We start from the raw sequence: 19,760 nt of genomic DNA, 5'->3' as shown, positions 1-19,760 counted from the left end.
TACTGAACACCGCTCATGGAATAGGCACCTTCCTTACAGTATTATCCTGAATGTGATTTATAATTATACCCATTTTACAGATGAGAAAACCAAAATGAAGAGGTTAAATGACTTGCCCAAGCCTCACAACTGTTAAGTAGCACAGTCCAGATTTGAACGTTAGACTGGCAGCAACGCCTATGTTCTTGTTGCTGTCTTGCACTGCCTCTCTCTCTCTCCTTGAGCAAGGGAAAAACTGTGTAAAAATAACACCACTGCAATTTGCATGGCATTCTTCAAAGCATTTTCATATTCACAGCCACATCTGCTTCTTATGATAACCATGTGATAGGTTTGGAAGATACCTCCATTATAATGAATAATAATAGTCATAAACAACATCAAAATAATAATATTAGCCCGCACTAATTGAGTGTTCCACAGACACCTGGCACTGTGCTAAGTAAAGACTTTACGTGGATTGTATGGTTGCCTTATAACAACTCTATCAGATAGGCTCTATTATTATCCCTACCTTGCACACGAGGAAACTGGGGCTCAGAGAGGTTAAGTGACTTAATGAAGGAGGTTGGGCTCAGGTAAGTTACAGAACTAACTCAAGGTCATGTGACAATGAGTGTGATTCCTGGTCTAGAACACAGATCCCCTGGTTCTACGTCCATGCATGCCCTTTTCATGTTAATATTCTAACAATTAATCTGCAGCTACAAGAAGGAAGATTTGAAGAAAGAACTACAACTGGCAAGGAGAGGAGCTGGAAGACTGCAGAAATTTAGGTGTGAGATGATGCAGACCCAGGTAGGGTAGTGTAAGGGGGAATGAAGAAGTGGCAAATCCAAGCACTATCGGAGGAAGACTATAGCAGCTCACTTCTACAGCATGTAAATATAGGGGAAGGAAGAATAGCTTATGGTTTCTAGCCATAAAATTGGTGGAAATGGGGGGTTTTGTAGTTAGAAATGGGAGTGGTTCAAAATGACACTGGCCCACACTGAGATAAGACTACACACCAACTAGGGATGGTTATATTTAAAAAGACAGACAATATCAAGTGTTGTGAGAATGGGGAGAAATTGAAACTCTCATCCATTGCTGGTGGGCTGTAAAATGGTGCAGCCACCTTTGAAAACAGTTTAGTAGTTTCTTAAAAAGTTAAACATAAGTTTACCATATGACCCAGCAATTCCATTCCTAAGAGAAATGAAAACATATGTCCACTCAGAGACTTGTATGTGAATGTTCTATAGCAGCATTATTCATAAGAGCCAAAAAGTGGAAACAATCCAAATGTCCATCAACTGATGAATGGATAAATAAAATGTGGTATATCCATATAATGGAATATATTCAGCAATAAAAAGGAACGAAGTACTGCTACAAGCTATAATATTGATGTACCTCAAAATCACTATGCTAAGTGAAAGAAGTCAGACACAAAAGACTACATATATATTACATAATTTAATTTACATGAAATGTCCAGAGAAGGCAAATCTAAAGAGACATAAAGCAGGTTAGTGTGGGTGGGAATGGGGATCGACTACAAATGAGTATAAGGGATCTTTTTGGGGTGAAGCAAATGTTCTAAAACTGGATTTTGGTGATGGCTGCAACAACACTGTAAATTTATAAAAACATCATTGAGTCATACACTTAAAATGGGTGAACTTATGGTGTGCAAATTATATCTCAATAAAGCTGTTTTTTAGAAAGGTAAAGTTGGTTTGTTAAGGAAGAAAGAGTTAAGTTTTAGAATTATAGGTGACCACTGGACACTGAAGTGGGGATGTCCAGCCAGGTGAGAGGGCAGGCTGGAGGTGCAGAGGTGACAGCTGAAGCAATAAAAATGAATGAGCCACGCAAGGAAAAGGCACCCAGGAGCAAAGGAAGATGTCAAGGGCAAAACCTTTGGTGTCACTACCATTAGGGGCAGGGATGATGGTTGGCCTGGGCTAATATGGTCTTCACTCTGGTAGCAACATGTCCGGCTAATATTCAGATTTACTTGTATTCTCTAAGCACGCACCCACTGAGAGCAGAAGTATGTGCCCCACAGCATGGCAAACAGCTGGGTAAATCTATCTGGGAGAAAATTGCCTCCAAGTGGCTAAAATACACAAGGATAACTGGGAATGGACTGAATATGTTCCCTGTATTTTGATGCTAAAAAGAGAACGGCACAAACACTTTTACCCAAATTAGAAATAACATCAGCATTAGGGAGTGCGGTGTTTCAAGAGCGGTGATATTTCACTTAGTCACTAACCACCAAGCAGGGTGGATATTATGCTGGACCACCCCTAGGATCAGGCTCTTTGGCCCCAGTACTGACTTCTGAATTTAGAAGGAGCCAGGAGAGACTCTCAAGTAAACTCTGCAACTGCTTCCCCACCTCAGAATGCGGGGTCCATTCCTCCTCCCGGCCTCACTCCACCCCACTCTGCACTTAGAATTTTGGGGAGGGAACCCTCCCAGTCTAGGGACTAAAGATCCCCTCTCTCTCCCAAGCCTTGACAATCCTTTTTGTTTCTTCTTCTTTCACACTTCTAGTGTAAATGAAAGAAATTTAGACTACCATCCTTGGTTGTGAAAATAAAGGGTAAAAAGAAAAAAAAAAGAATCTGGGAGTTCAAGTAGAGGCAGTGGAAGACAGAAAAACAGTGGAGGCAGTGGAGAACAGAAGCCAGGGTCAGAACAACACCGGCTTCAGGACCACTCACCACCACATCATATGGGTGAGGGGGGTCAGCTAAGCAAGGTCTTAATCCCGGGTCCATGGTGGAGACTAAGGGTAGAATTTGGATGGGGGGAAAATATACCTTTACTTTCACCAACTTCTAACTGAAATTTATCTTTTCCTTCAATTATGAATGTAGGCAATAGATCAAGGTATGAGCAGTTTGTGACTTTTTCACCAACAGAATCACTTATATTTTCACATCACCTTCCAGTTGTGGCAGATATCCCAAATATTGCTTACACTCATCACGATGACAAAATCACAGTATTATTAGATCTGCCAGTGGACCTGTCTATCATTGCTATAATGAAGAAGCACATGCACCACTATATCACAGATTTGATGCTTTTAATATTTTGATCATATTTCATTATAACTATTTTTGTAATGCTATGTATTTTATTTTATGTGTTTAAAATCATTATTCTGCCTCAGCAGACTGCCCAAGGGGGTCCAAAAAAGTTGGAGGAGGGACTCCTGGGCTGGAAGGACTTTCCCCAGTGCCCATCCAGCACCACCAAAATGAGCCTCCCTACAAGGCCTGCAATCCCACCATTAGAGAACATTTCCTTCGGGTTTTTAAGATTTCCATTAAAATGCAAATGCCCCCAGAGGAGAAGAACTCCGAGTGTTATTAGTTAACCCCTTAAACGGGGTTGTTTAGCAGCTAGCTGAGCACAACACCCTACAATTCAATTAAACAAACATTTATTGAGCTCCTGCCACGGGTAAGGAACCAGGCTTGGGGATAGAGAGTGAAATCTTACAAGGTTTCTGCCCTCAAGGGTACTGGCCTTCTAGCAGGAGGAATAAAACAAGCACAGAAAAGACGGGGGAAGAAAAATGCGAAAGGAGAAGTGCAAAGAGCAAAGATCGTCCTGGGGGAGGGATGGCTCGGGAGGAAAGAGACTCCTTCACGCATGCATTCCAGAAGGAATGACCGAGTATCGACTCTATGCCAGATCCTCAGAATACAACCTTAGCCAAGTTCACTGCCGGTTAAACAGGTAAACCACGAAGTAAGCTACTGTCTTGAGTTCTCTATTGGGTATAAAGGGCCGAGGAAGCACAGAGGAGGGAGTGACTTAGGGCCGTTGGGGGCGGGGGGAGTCTAGAAAGACTGTTGGTCGTGATGAATGTGGCACGGAGGAAGTGACATATGAGCTGAGCCTAGTAGGATAAGTTTAAAAAAAAAGAGAGAGATGGGGGAAGGGAGGAGGGGGAAGGGCACCGCATTCCTGGCAGAGGTATGTGTAAAGGGCCTTTTCTGAGATTGCATTTCAGTGGGAGCTTAGGGATAGTGCAGGAAACAGGCAGGAGATGGGACTGGAATTGTAAAGCGGGGCTGTACTGTGTGAAAGGACCTTAAATTTAATGTTGAGGAGTTTGCATCCTATCCCTTTGGAACAATCAGAAAAGGCTTCCTGAAGGAGGAGATATTTGAGCTGCGCCTTAAAGCACGAGAAAAATTTCAACAGGTGGAGATGGGGCGGGGAGGGAAGTATTTCAGGCTAAAGGATCAGCATAGCCAGGCGAAGAGGCTGGAAGCACATGGCTTGGTTAGAACCGCGCAGGACCAGTGCGTGGTCCAGAGTGGGGGGCACCGACGCACCTGAGGGCGGGGCGGGGCAGCGTGTTAACCGCGCAGGTGCCAGCGCCCAGCGCAGGCCCGCCAAATCAGAACCTCTCCGGGGCAGGCACCTGTTTACCGAGCTCCCCAGGCGATCTTGATGCGCAACGAGGTTGTTTAGTGGCTAAGAGAGAAGGCTAAAAAGGAAGGTGGGCTTTGAATGCAGGGTAAGAATCTGCACTTGAATCGAAAGACAACGGGCAGCTCCTGAGAACGGACCCAGAGGCAGAGCGGTATTTATTAACGCCGTGCTTAAGGAAGATTTAGGGGACAGAAGAATTTAGGATGGACAGTGTGGGGACCCAGGTGAGGCTGTTACAGTAGTCCAGGTAGGGAGTAGTGCGGGCCTGAATTATGGCAGTGGCAGGGGGAAGAGGAGGGAAGGGACGAATGTAAAGACATTTGGGTGACAGAATCTACACGGCTCACTGGGCAGCTGAAGTGCGTGGAGGGGCTGAGTCACGGATGACTCCAGGGATCCGAGCTGGGCAGGGAGGAAAACAGCAGGGCCTTTAGAAGAAAAGAGGCGAGTAAGGCGCCTCTGTGAGGAAGGCGATGTGTTGAGATGTAAAGTGCGGGCAGAGTCAAAGGCCAAGAACAGTGATGATTCTTATTTTGAGGGAGAACCCAAGGTGGTTAGTGGGATATAGGACGAGGCACACCAAGTCTGGGAGGGGGCAGAGGAAGGCTGCGGGGGCTGCCTTTCTCGCCATCTTGTTGAGATCCCCTAACAAGGGGACTGGGAACTCTGAGCTGTAAACCCAGGCAAGTCCCTTCTTTTCAGGAGCTCCCGTTTCCTCCTCCTTGGGAAAGCAGGTGATAATAAAACTTATCACCCACTCATCTCAGGAGAGTGCTGCGGAGAGCAACCAATATACATACATAAATAAGTGTAAGGCACTCAGCGAGAACAAAGTGTGCTGGAAATGCTAAACAATAATAAATTCAGCCACCTTCTTCACCATGATAGTAAACAAGGTGTCTTTTTTAAAAAGCAGATGTGGTTAACCAGATACTAACTTTCAGGCTATGTAGCTTCTAACAGGTGATTAAATTTAAACTCTTGATTTTCAAGAATTCCCTCATTAGAGAGTCTCAGAGTGACCCTAATACCTCCATCAAACTGGGGCCCAGACCAGACAGCAATTAATCAACATGAAAATTACTTTATCATCCCGCCTCCAATTCTTAGTATCAATGTGTGACTAATATCAGCATCCAAACTACAGGCAGTCCCCACCATCTCCCTAAGCTGGACTCTTTGTCACACCCCTGAGGTCCCTCTCTTGGCAGAATGGTGCCATATAAAATATTCAGATCCTAGGTAGGATGTGTGCAGCCTACACGAAAAGAAGGCTGTCAGACAGAAAAACTAAAAGAAAAATATAGCACTTCTAAAATGACAAAGATTGCAAATCCGTTTTAAAGAAACATCTCTAATTATATGTTCCATGCATAGCAAATCTCTTAATAAATCCCACCACAATCTCCGCTCCCCTAAAGAGCAGGCCTGATAGGTAATAACTCCCCTCCTCGGTGGTAAAATCCAATTTTCACACCTGGTAAATGAAATAACTCCACTGTGAACCAAGGTCGGCTTGGGGTGAGCCGTTAACAGAAGGTTAGGGGCCGTGCATCATGTAACAGCTCTTCTGGGAACCCCTTCCAGAGATTTGCTCTTTTTATGCCAGTTGATACTATTCAGCCAGAAAACCTCCAACCTTCTAGGTTACAAAGCTAAAGCCCTTGTCACCTGGAGTGGTTATGAATGAGTACTATGGTTCACGGGTCACATACGTGCGAGGCTGGCCCTGGCCTTTATCTCTTGTTTGGTGGGAAGGTTCCTTACCATTTGTGTACTTTTAGGAGATAAGCTTATACTGCATTCCTGACAAATTGACCATGAGAAGGGGTGATGCTACTGAAATTTACAATTGTAAAGGAGTAATACACTGGAGGAACAAAAAAATATAAATCCAAAAATCCAGCCAGGCTCTGTATACTATACAAGCCTAATCAGGAACAACAAAGTGGACATCCATGAGGAATTAACAATGAAACACACATGCACACACACACTCTCGCATTAGAGAGAACTGGAGTATGGGCCAGAAACACATCTCAGGATACATTAGAATTTAGCAAAGGTGACATCACAGATAAGTAGTGAAAGGAAGGATTACTCAAGAAATAAGGTTGGAATAATTGTTCTACTGTTTGGAAAAAAATTAAGAGCCTTGTCTCCCATCATATAATAAAAAATTCCAGAGGGATTAAAGAGATAAATATAAAAATGAATCAGTTTCAAAAAAACAAAAACAAAGAAAATATAGATAAATGTTTATCTGACCTTGGGGACAGGGAAAGATATTCTTAGAATAAAATCAAAGGAAAAAAAGAAATAATTCAATAGATTTGACTACATGAAAATGTAAAATTCTGTATGTAAAAAAAATCACCATACTAAAAGGCCAACAACCTAATGGAAACAAAATATTTCCAACAAATAGGATTTCAACAAATATGACTGAAAAGAAGTTAGTATTCTTAGTATATAAAGAGCTCATACAAAGCAATATGAAAAACATAAGTACTTGAGTTGAAATTTAACATTTCACACAGAAAATTAACAGAAAAAAGTCACTTGAACTTATGAAAACATTCATTCTAACTGGTAATCAAAGAAATAATAAGTAGATTGTATTTTCTATGAAGGCCTGGCACATGGTAAACACTTGGTAAATACTTCTCCACTTGTTCAAATTAACAAAGAATAAGAAAATCCCAGTGTTCAGTGTGTGGTCAATTGAACACTCTTATATGCAACTTGTAGAAATACATACTAAAGCAGGGGTCAGCAAACTATTTCTGTAAAGGGCAGACAGTAAATATTTTTGGGTTTGGGAGCCATCCAGTCTCTGTTGCAACTACTCAGCTCTGCCATTGTAGGGTGAAAGCAGCCACAGACAGTATGTAAATGAATGAACACGACTGTGTTCCCAAAATACATTATTTACGGAAACTGAAATGTGAATTCCATATAACTTTAATGTGTTATGAAATATTCTTCTTCTTTTGATTTTTTTCCCCACCCATTTAAACATGTAAAAACTATTCTTAGCTCATGGGCTGTACAAAAACAGACATGGGACAGCTTTGGCTCATGGGTTGTAGTTTGCCCTGTACTACAATGTTCCTGGAAATTAATTTGCACTATGTATAAAGAGGCTTTAAAAAGGCCATACACAGGCTTGTCAGTATTAAAATAATCAGGTACAAATACTTTTTAAAATAAAAAATGAAAAGTTTATACTTTTTTCCCTAATTGCCCTGTAATTCCCTCTCTAGGAATTATTGATAAGAAAAAAGGAAATGAGGAAACAGAAATTTATAGCATCTAAACATCCAGCAGAATGGGAATGGTTAAATAAACCTTGGTCCATTCATACAATGAAATATTATGCAGCCATAAATCTTTCCCCCAAAATATTTTATGACATGCAAAAAATGCTCATGATATAAAGTAATGTGAAAAAAGCTAGATATAAAATGTATACATTGTCCTATCCTAATTTTGCAAAACATATACGTACATACAATTTATATAGATAGAAACATCTACGTACTTAGAGCAAAGACAGAGGGAAATGCAATAAAATGTGACTAGTGCCCTAGATGCTGAGTTCATGGGTGATTAAATTTTTTCTTTATCCTTTTGTTCTAATTCTCTACAATGAATAGTTATTACTTTTGTAATTAGGAAAATACACTCATATTATATTTAAAATAAACCAGAAAGAAAATCCAGAATCTGAAGTTCACACAGAATAGTCAGAGAAGAAGAAAACCCTTTCAAATATAACGTAGATGTAAAATCTTTACAAAATCTGCAATGAATAACAGACCCAAGCAACTGAAAGTTGCGAGGGTCTAAAATTCATTCAAAATCACCACAGGAGGAAAAAACAAGTTCTGATCAAAAGCAGCTGAGACCTGGAATCCACGACTGACCCTACACTGAACATATCCAGAAAAAGAAGCATGAGATTAAAGGGCTGCCTTAGGTCCTTGTGCACAGTGTGGCTGAGGGTGCTTAGAGGGCTTCTTTTTCCTACCCTCCCAACACCCCCAGCTTCCCCCAAACAATAAACCAAAAACCAACCCATGTCTCAAGCTTTAGAAGGACAGAATTTGACAACTAAGGCTGTCTTCTTTTGTTTTACTGTTGAAGAGGTCTGGCTTCTCTCTTCCAAGTGTTAATGTAGCCATTGACACCTGAATCTACCTTTGGGCAGAGAGTGAGAGTGAGGAGAGTTAGGGCAGTTTAAGGAAATGGAGGTTCCCTCAAGCAAACTTCAACTCCTTCAGTTTGGTCTGGAACCTGACCGATACACAGTTATTGTATGGCTATCTTTTGGGGCATTTACTGTATGTCAGTCCATATGCTACACCTTTATATCAGTTGCTTCATTTAATTCTAATAAGAAGCCAATAAAGAGGACTTTTTCCTAACATTATCTAAGAATTGAAAGCCTAGATGGGTCAAATAATTTGCCCAGGGTGATCTAGGTAATAAGGGGCAGAGCCAGGTTTCAAATCTTACTTCCAAGTTGGTGGTATCAGTGGCTGAAATACTTCTAAACCCACATTTTAAGGAGAGGAAGGGTAGAGCACAAGCATTACCATCAAACACACCTGAGTTCAAGGTTCAAGATCATAGTACGAGTTGATTTTTCTTAGCCTCAATTTTCTCACCTATAAAAATGAGAAAAATAAAACCCATCTCTCAGAACTTTTGGAAGTTCAGAGATAATATAAGGAAAATCCCTGGCACATAGGAAGTCCTCATGTTGCTATCAGGAGAACACAACTACTGATAATTTTCTTTGCTAACTCAAAGCTTAGTCAGAAGGTCTCTTCCAGGAAAACAAAAGAGAATTCAAGTCAAGTGGAGAAATTGCTTAAGTCACTTGGGAAAAGGCTTTTCCTTCTCTTCATTTCCCAGAGAGCTTTAATTCTTTGCTGTTCTATTCAAGATGAGGGAAGCGTGTTTGGGACAGTAGGTTTAGGAAATGAGGATAATTTATGGCACGTTTATGCTTTAAAAATCAAGTCTAAACTCTTTAAGTCCACAAACCACTGTGCATGGTGCTTTTCTAGAAAGGTAGGAGCAATAAACATATTCCTATAGGAAGACTCAGCCTCACAGAGCCCAGGAGATGAGCCAAAGGAGAATCTTCTACCCACAAAGAGGAAGGTGGTAACGTCCTTCACTTCCTTTGTGGTTTTAACCTAAACCACAACTCCTCCCTTCTAGTTAGAAGTCTTTTCTTTACATACATTCAGATGTGCGTTTGCTTTCGTCCACCTAATATGTCACTCCCTTCTCTGCCATATGGAAAAATATTACATGCTTCTCTTCCTCCAAGGAAACCTTCTTCAGCACACAGGAATGGTTTTGAGCTTCTCTCACAACCCATCTATTCTATCCATAGCTGCCTGCATGAGAGTCTGTTTCCAGAAACTCCAGAGTTCTTCCAATACCCAGGCCTGTGGCTTGGAGGCAGGAAGAATGAATAGACGTACTGTACATCACTTAGGCAAAAGAGGAAAGGCTTTCTGCTCTGAAATGAGTGAGAACATCAGGGTTTCCAGTTGGAGACAAATGGAAGAAATATAATGTCTTGTTTTGTTTTTGCCTTTTTTTTTTTGAGAGGAGAAAGAAGAATGAATGAAAGGGGAAATAAATGCAATACTCAAGCCAAGGAAAGGAAAATCAGAAAATACCCCAAAAGTGGTGCGTTCAGGAAGGTGGGCAGACTGCTGTCTCCTAACTGCTCCTGTGGTTCCCGAGTTAATATTTGCCAGACTTAGCATTCCTGTGACTGCCGTTGGGATAATGGGCCTCACTCAGCATCACGTGAGTTCTCCATCTCAGCCGAGGGACAGGATTTCAACCATATCACACACAGCTCTCATTACTTGTAAGGAAATGATCTTACTGAGGAAAGCAGCACAAACCATAAACACATTTACTTAAAAAGGCAAAGCTCTTAGGTGTACTCCTCAACTTCATGACTAATATGGTGTACTGGTCTTAGCTGCTGATATACGAGTCCAGAAGAGCATTTCCCAGAGTGGATCCGAGAGCCCTTTCAGGCCATGGGCTATGATACGAGAAGGGCACTCTTGGGTTTAACTTTCTTGCCAGAAGGGTAGAACAGCAGTCATTTTCTAAGGAAGAATTTATTAAGCACTGTCTAGGTCAAACAGTGTATCTATTCTGCATTGTAGAAAAAGGAAATTCTTTACCTTTGAGAAGTTTATAATCTTGTTAGGGAACCAATATGTCAAAATCAAAATTCTAAGGCTAGAATCATTTGATCCATCTTCACCCTTTCTCTCCCTCCATCTTTTAGATTAAACAACAACATTGAAACCTAGGGAGGCTGAATGACTGTCCTTGGTCACTCAACTAGTGAATTGGCAAAGATAGAACCCAAGTTTCCTGACTCTAAGTCTGGGTACCTTTCCCTTATACTTCGCTTATACTTTAAAAGGAACCACTAGAACAAATAGCTACGTAAGTTAATTGATACAAACAATGGGTACACAAGTACTATGGAATGCACATTAAGGGACTGCAAAGTCTAAATTGAGTTAGTCCAGAAAGGTTTCTGTGGAGGAAGGTCTGAAGGATGTGATGGGTAGGAATTGTCAGAAGTTCAGTTCCACCATTTTCTGAATTCCTAACATGTACAAAGCACTCGGCATAGAAAGCAGGAAGCCCAATAAGATGGATATCACACGGTCCCTGCCCTAAAACAGCAGTAGTAAGTACTAACTAAATTTATTAATGGTGAAAGGGGAATAACTGAAGTAAGTCACACAGACTGTTATTAGGCAGCAGGAGGAGAAAAGCAAGTTCTTGGAAATGTTGTGATGGCAAAGAAAAGCTGGTCAGGAACCATGAGGGGATGTATTTGGAGAAGGAGAACTCAAACTGTATTAGGGTTTCACAGAGGGGGAAGGTTTTCTAAATTTAAGCTGGGTAAAAGGGAAGCAATCAATTCACTTACATTGCAAAAAAATTTAGAGTTTGTCTTTATAGACATGATGTCTTGATTCATCATATTGATGATAGCCACATTCATTCAGAGCTTGATTTCATGACGACATTAAAAAAAAACAACCCACAAAAAAAAAAAGACAATGGGTAGAAAAACTTTGGAAGCACTGCTCCAAAGTTCATACTGGTAAAATGCCAAAGACAAAGGGGGCCTTAGAGATCAATTGGTCCAACATCTCATTATAAATGGAAAGATCAAGATTCGGAGAAACAAAGCAAAAACTTACCTTTCCAGTAAGAAAAGCAAAGAGGGTTGGGCCCCAAACTAGAGCCACTTTGTTCCAGCGCTAGTGCTTATATTTTCTAAGCCAAAAATTGGGACACAAAATACAAGTGCATTTATAGACATAATGGAACAGAAAATTTAAAATAAAGACAAAAGGTTATTGTGGTCCTAAATGATGCTTCCAGAACATTCCACTGCATTGGTCTTTTTCTTTGCCAAAGGCATGTTTCAGAAGAGAATCACACTCTACTCAGCGTCATGAGAGCCTTCCACAGTCATAAAAGAAGCATCAGAGTCTTTTGCCATCCAAGGTAAGCCCTTGGTGAAAAGAAAAGCCACAGGGACTATAGGCAAGTCTTTGATAAACAAAATGAGATGATAAATAACTTAAGAGTATCAATTCCCAGGGCACCAGGTTTTCTACAGAGCCTAGCATGTGCAGGGCTCAATAAATTCTAAATATAAACTATAGTAAGCTGATGATGACCTTGGCTAGTGCACTCCGTGGGTATTATAAGATACTCATACTGCAATTATTTTAACCCGGTTTATCTGTTATTTGTAAAAAGGCAAATCCAATTACTTTAATATCATGGTTAGATCATTTCTAGTTATTCAAAAGCCAAGAAACAATTCCCAAATATTAGTGTAATAACTGCAGGAAACTTAAAATAGTCACCCAAGATATACGTCAAGCCCTGCCCACACACAATAAAGGATGATATCCTTTATATAAAAAGACATTTCTCGTACTGTATTGTGGTTACCAGGGGCAATGGGGGTAGGAGGTGGGCACAAGGGGTGAAGGGAGACATATATATGGTGATGGACAAACAAAAATGTGCAACCCAAAATTTCACAATGTTATAAACTATTAAAACATCAATAAAAAAATAAATAAAAAGACATTTCTCTTTTGATGGTACCAGATTTGCATAAATTCATCCTCACTTTCTCACCCAACTCCTCTAGTGACAGGGACCAGCAGTAAGTTGCTACTGGTGAGTGAAATGCATAACTGCCTCATTATGCTGGTATTGAATAAACAACTGTAGAGGAACATCATCCTAAGAGTTAGAAGAGAAACCCCAGGAAGATTCAGGACTCACCCTTGATGATGTCATTGTCATGGTAAGTCAAGCAGCATTTCTCATTCATTAGTAGTACCATATTTCAAATTTCAATATATCATCATGATGTTTAGTAATAGTTTCATAAGAAAATAGACTTATAAAGCTTTGTGCTTTGGGTTTCTATGTATTGCATTTCTCATTCTCATGTCCTGTCTTTGCCCGGACTAGGAAGTGAGCTAATTCACCTTTATGATTCAATGTGCACTATGGTGTTTTATCAAGAAATAATACCTTTTACAATGTATATATTTTCACATGCATAGAATGTCTCCAGAAAGATATGTGCAAAACTGGTTATCTCTGAAGTGGCTGGGATGAGGCAAGGTGGAAGGGGGCATTTTCATTTATACTTTTTATGAATTTTATACTTTGTGTTAAGTATCATCTACTTGTTCAAAAAAAATTTTAATGAATAAACAAATATTCTTGTTGAACTTCTTAATCCCTAAATATGTGCAGCAGTGACCAAGATGAAATAGCAGTTGATTTCTGAAGTTTTAAAAGCATTGGCTCCATTATTTTTCTGTCTTTCTTCTTTTTTTTTTTTTTTGGTGAGGAAGATTGGCCCTGAGCTAACATCTGTTGCCAATCTTCCTCTTTTTGCTTGAGAAAGATTCGCCCTGAGCTAACATCTTTGTCAATCTTCTTCTATTTTGTATGTTGGTTCCAATGAGTGGTGTAGGTCTGTGCCCAAGAACCGGGCCTGGGCCACCAAAGTAGAGCATGCCAAACTTAACCACTAGGCCACTGGGCTGGCCCAGGCATTGGCTCCATTCTAATCTAGCCTGCCTCTTATTCCTCCACAATGCATCATGTGGCACCTTTTCTTTTAAACATCCGGCAAAGTTAATTAGAGAAAAAAATTCCTAAGAATTTTGTGTCACTGTTCAAAACAACTGCACATTCCTGGGGTATGCCAAAACCATAGCTGGGAATCAATGAAATACAGATTCTGAGAGTGCCAGTTACATTTTTAAAAATTTGCAGAATCCAATGATATATAAATGCACATAAATTCTATCTGGTTTACTCCAATTCTCATGGACTTATTAGATTCAATGACCAATTATTTGAGTATGGGCAAAAATCTCTAATTTATAGCATAGGTTGAAGGATGAAATAGATAAATATGGTGAATGGTTAAGGGACCTATTGCAAAATTGTAAAACAGCATTTTGAAATGAGAGGAAAGAAAATCTATTTCCCATCCCTCCTCAAAATACGTATTTATTATACTTGGACTACCTAGAAAGTTAACTTCGGAATTTTAAACACTAAAAAAAAGGAAGCATGATGCAATGGAAAACACACAGACCACAGAAACACACAGAGCTGAGTTTGAATCACTCAACCTATTAATTGGGTGACTTCTGACAATTCATTTAGCTCATATTTGTTAAACACCTGCTACGTTGCTGGCACTTCACTAGGTGCTGGGCACTAGGCATAGCGTGGCGAATGAGGCAGAAATGAGTTTATCATTTGGTGGGAAGATGGACAATAAAATTATAATAAAGCGTGTGAGGGAAGGTGACAAGGAGCTATGCAAGGAGCTAACCTGGCTTAGGGGTCAGAGGTGGACTTTTGGAGGAGTGCGGTTCAAGGTGAGACCTGAAGGATGACCTGGAGTTAGCCTGGTGAAGGAACTCCCTCATCTTCAGGTCCTTGTCTGTAAAATAGGGACTAAAATAGCTATCGCAGAGGTTTTCTCTGCAGATTTTATTAGTTTTGATATTTAAAGCATTTAGTGCAGGATCTGGCACACAGTAAATGCTCAATAAATGATAGCTATTTATTATTTGTTCTTTTTGTACAGTCTCCCCTGGGTTATATATGAGGCAGCCCTCCAAAGTATAAAACTTACAAAGTGACCCTTCAGCCAAATACTTGTGTTCTCGTGCACAAGCTACTGGGGAGTGGAAGGGATGAGCAGACGGAGTACACGTCCTCTCAGCAGGAGTGCCCACGGCTCAGGGCTGCACTCCCCATGACCATGGAGGCAGGTCCCCAAATCTTTTTTTGTCATAGGGTTAACATGTTATACGAGCCAGATCTAAAGTCCTGGCCCCCTCAAAGGCTGCTGGGTCTCCCTGTTTAATCAGGCATGAAACAAATCGTGTGCTGCAGCAGAGGCGTACAAACACGCTTTAATTACAATATTGTAACACCAATTAGAGATCTATCTAATCGAGGACTCGGCACTTCCTGCTCGGATATTACTCCCATGTTGGGATAATTACTGCTAATTAAGCTTGGAACTAATTAGGCTAAATGATCTCATTTATACCAACAAAGATGACTTCTAGGAGTTCATAAGAAAAACTAGGGTGATTTTATCATTCCTGGACTATTTGGCATTTCACACTGGAAATAAAACACCATCCCCTGGCATCAAGGTGCACAGATAGTTTATGCTTCCAGAATTCTGGTCCCAGATGGCAGTAGGTTCTTCATTTTTCTACACAGATTCTCCTATATGATGAAACAAATTCTGTGACAACACGGTCCACTCATATCATATGGAGACCTTCCACAAATGACAATCACAGTCTCATGAAAAGGCAGCCACTGAGGGCAGTGACAGCGGTAAAGGGTGACCACTCACAGCCTTGTTCAGAGTCCCTTTGCCTTTCACTGATGTTTAATAGACCTCAACATTCTTATCACAGTCTTCTCAGCGTGGAGTAAGGCGTGGGTTTGGGTAAATTATGTATTTTACCTCTGCCTCAGTTTTCCATCTCTAGAATAGGGATAATAATAATGCCACGTAGTGTTTCTGTGAAGATTAAGAAAATAACACATATGGAATGCAGGGTAGTACTTGGCACATAGCAGTCATCAATAAGTAATAGGGACTTTTTTTTTCTTCAAGGCACCATAATACTCACTTCTGAACTAAGCCCACATCTTACCTGTCTTGCCACTTTTTTCTGGCATAGTGCAGTGGTAGTGGAAAAAAGCACATGACAGGGAGTTAGGAAACCTAGTTATTTTCAGGTTTATCTCTGACTAGCTGTGTGACTTGAGCAAGTCACTTCTCCTTCCCGGAAAAGAAAGATATTTGCTGCATGAACTGAGCCAGGCACCGTGTTGACTGTCTTATTACACGAATTTTCTGACTTAATCTTTATAGCAATACTCCTTTACAGCAATACAGAGATGAGGAAACTGAGACCTAAATGAATAAGTAATTTTCAAAAGCAAAAAGCCCCCGCTGCTATTAAATGGGATGAGGTCAGGAATGGAGCCCAGGTCTCACTCCAGAGCCTACTCTCCGAATCACTGTTACACTGAATTGCCTTTTATTCCCCTTCCCATTTGTAACTGAAGGAACTGGAGAGACATTTCCAAGGTCCCTTCTGGCTCTGAGAATCTATGGTTCTGACCTATGGGGTCAGCCTCTCAACCATATTCTTGGCCAGCAATACTTATCAATTGGGCCGGCCCCATGGCCTAGCAGTTAAGTGCGCGTGGCGGCCCGTGTTCGCATCCTGGGCGCGCACCGACGCACCGCTTCTCCGGCCATGCTGAGGCCGCGTCCCACATACAGCAACTAGAAGGATGTGCAGCTATGACATACAACTACCTACTGGGGCTTTAAGGGGAAAAAAATAAATAAATAAAATCTTTAAAAAAAAAATACTTATCAATTAAGATGTCTTTTTTTTTTTTCAATTGGAGACCATTCCCATTCTTTTTTTTGTTTTTCCCCTGAGGAAGAGTGGCCCTGAGCTCTTCTGTTGCCAATCTTCCTCCTTTTTTCCTTTTTTTTCTCCCCAAAGCCCCAGTAGATAGTTGTATGTCATAGTTGTACATCCTTCTAGTTGCTTTATGTGGGATGCTGCCTCAGCATGGCTTGATGAGTGGTGCATAGGTCTGCACCCAGGATCTGAACCAGGGAACCCTGGGCCACCAAAGTGCAGCGTGCGAACTTAACTGCTATGCTATGGGGTTGGCTCTCAAGAAGTCTTTATTGGGTATCTAATACTTGCTCCATTCTAGGGAGAATAATATGCTCCCCGCCAACAAAAACACCCTGACAAATTTACATGCATTAAACTACCTGCCTTACAATTCCTATGTTGTGACAAATATTTGCCCCTATCAGAATTATGTATTTTAACTCTTTTCACAACAATGGAAATAACTTCCATCGTGTGGAAAATCCTCACACTATCTTCTCTGGGCTCTAGCACTTGGGTTTTACTACTTTTGTTTTCTGAAAAAAAAGTTCTGGGGACTCGCTGGTTCTCTTTTATCCTCAGAGTCTAATAAGAGACTCCATAAATATATTGGTACACACACATATACACACAGATATTCTTTGCTGGAATATTCCATCAGAGGGAAACAAAAACCAATAAACAAAGCCCCAGCTTCTGTTCTTAAATATTACAGAAGATTGCAACCTTCAACCTGTGGACCTTTTCTGCTAGAGAGGTGTTAAGGGAACTGGGATGCAATACTGGCTGGTCACCTATGGTCAGCTCAGGTCAAGAGTTTCCTAAGCCACCTGAGCTACAGCTTATCCCAGAAGTGATTTCTATCGATGCCAGAAGAGGCTGGAATGAAAACACATTGGTCACCTGGCTCTTAGGGGCCTTTGCAGCAAAAGCCTACTCTAAACCTGGCCTCTAGTCTATACCCCACTAGAATGTAAACTCCAGTAGGACAGAATTGTTTTGTATGGTGCTTCATCTTCAGTACCACAAATAGGGCTAGCATATAGCAGATGTTCAATAAATGCATGTGGAGCAAATGAATTTGGATTCCAGTGCAGGAGTTTCAGGCAAAACCAAGGAAGCTTATACACCTCTTCAGACATGCGGGGGTCTGGGAAGGTGCATCTTTCCTCGCCTTTGGAGCGTGCTTCCTGTGGCATCTCCTCAGGAGGTAACCATCAGCAGTTGGGGCTGTTCTTTGAATTCTCTGTCGGAAGGGTGCCCACAGCCACGCCCCATGGTGAGGGCAGTCCCTGGGGCTGATTCCCATCACTCCCGAGTCTCTCTGTGGAAGAAAATTGGAGTGGGATGCAGAGAAGATGGTACTTTTTCACCTGTTGAGGAAGAACCCAGGGACCTCAACGTCACCCTGAGAAGGGGCTGGTGGCAAACTCTGCCCCAATGCCCAGATCACTGAGCTCCTCCCAACCCAGGTTTTGGTGGAAATGAGGGTCTCTGTCTGCAGCTAACTCTTTGGAGATTGAAAAACACTGAACTACCCTGCCTCTGTCTGGAATACACTGCCCAGGGTGGTGTCAAGTTGGTCCGTCACCTGCAGGGTGGGAGCATTAGTGATGGTTGGTCAGAAAGCACAAGGAGAAGGAAGGAACAATGGATTTGGCATCAGAAAACTCAGTTCTCAGACTGGGAAGCCTCACTTTCTTCCTGTGTAAAATGGGGATAATAAGAACAATCCTTCCCACCTCAGAGTTGTAAGGACCAAAAAAGATAATGAATGCTACAATCGACTGCACACTGCAAATGTCATATAACAGTGAGTTATTATTACCTCTTGCCCACTAATTGTCTCTAATTGTAATGGGACATGCCTAGGAATGTTTGTGACCCACTATGTCATCGGGGGCACCTGGGTGGGCCCCATGTCACAGCCTGGTAGATGGGAAATGCACAGGCAGGTTCCTTGAGACCAAGTACGAGTCTGTCTTTGCCAGGGATTGGTTCCACCTGCTCATCTGGCAAGATGGCTCAAGAGCTTTAGACCTAAGCAGCACATAACACACACATGGTATTCCTGGCCTTCATCCCTTACTTTGCTGGGGTTGGATTTATATGGATGAAGACCTATGAGAGCTAAGGAGTCCTTCCTCATTTTCTACTGGCCACAAGAATTTGTTCCTTACCATTCCTAAGAGCATGGGCAGCCCTGGCAAGTGAGGGCCTGAGGGAAAGGCCTTGGTCACAGGGAACCCTACTTTGACACATTAGAGGAGCACACTTTTAAGGAGTCCTGAAAAAGAGTAGGAACCTGCCTCTTAGCACAGTCCTCAAAATATGATAGAGGATTAATTTAAGAGGATAAAAAACAAATAAATATATTAATGAATAAATAAATGTATTGGCAAAATGAAGAAACCTTTTATAAGAGGAATAATCATGCCATTCTCCTGATTCTCACTTTTTATTTTGTGTGAATACAGAGTTTCAATATATCATTTTTATTTCCTTAATACAGCTGAGATAACTCAGCTTCCTGTGCTACTAGGGCCTGCCAGACAGAGAGGTGAGGGCCTCTCTGGCTAGGTTGGTGAGGGAAATATGCTGAATTCCCAGATCACAGCATAGCAGGTCTCAGGGAGAATTTGGGTAAGTCAATCATCCCCTTCATTTGACAGATAAGAAAATTATAGCTCAGAATGGTTATACGATGTGCCCAAGTCCACACAACTATGCCCCTCTGAAGACAGCATGTTGGGATATTTGCCTGAGAAAACATACCAGCTTTCCTCATCTGCAGCAAAAGAAAAACAAAAACGTTTTATATTTGTTGCTTTAGGTGAAAAAGACGTCAATGAAGTTGCCAAAAAACAAGGCTTCTCATTTAAGAGCATCAGAGAAAAGGCCCAGTGAATACGGGACTCTGAGCAATCCAAGACTGACTCCTACAAAATGACACAGCTACTGGGAGGTCGCCTGAGGCAGTGGTGTCAGGTAGTCCACGTCCTGTCTATTTTCCCTGATTTGGCCAGGATAAGCCCCAAACAGGGCTGATTTCTTCAGGACTGTGTGTGTCCATCCAGTCGCCTTTAAGGAATATGCCTGTCCCTGGAAATATTACCCACTTTTATCTCAAGTATCTGTTAAAAAGAATATGATCACACATTTGGGGGCCTGAAGGGCTAGAATCTCCCTAGTAAGAACCTCACCTAAAGGCCCAACTTT

At 41.4% G+C, this 19,760-nt stretch overlaps 1 protein-coding gene and 1 long non-coding RNA gene across 3 annotated transcripts in view; one reads left to right on the top strand and one right to left on the bottom strand.

Annotated features, from left to right (window-relative positions):
• The window catches only part of LOC131404372 (uncharacterized), a 67,744-nt gene that overhangs the window by 20,333 nt on the left and 27,651 nt on the right, over window positions 1-19,760 (bottom strand). The gene's annotated exons all lie outside the window — the stretch shown is intronic.
• LOC131404373 (uncharacterized) lies at window positions 3,724-19,569 on the top strand. The gene is made up of 3 exons (XR_009219786.1): window positions 3,724-3,747; window positions 12,698-12,856; window positions 19,375-19,569. It is a non-coding gene; the product is annotated as an uncharacterized LOC131404373 (long non-coding RNA).

This window comes from Diceros bicornis, chromosome 4 (assembly GCF_020826845.1).
Source record: "Diceros bicornis minor isolate mBicDic1 chromosome 4, mDicBic1.mat.cur, whole genome shotgun sequence".
NCBI classification, from domain to species: domain Eukaryota; kingdom Metazoa; phylum Chordata; class Mammalia; order Perissodactyla; family Rhinocerotidae; genus Diceros; species Diceros bicornis.
This window is presented reverse-complemented; position numbering and strand designations above follow the sequence as displayed.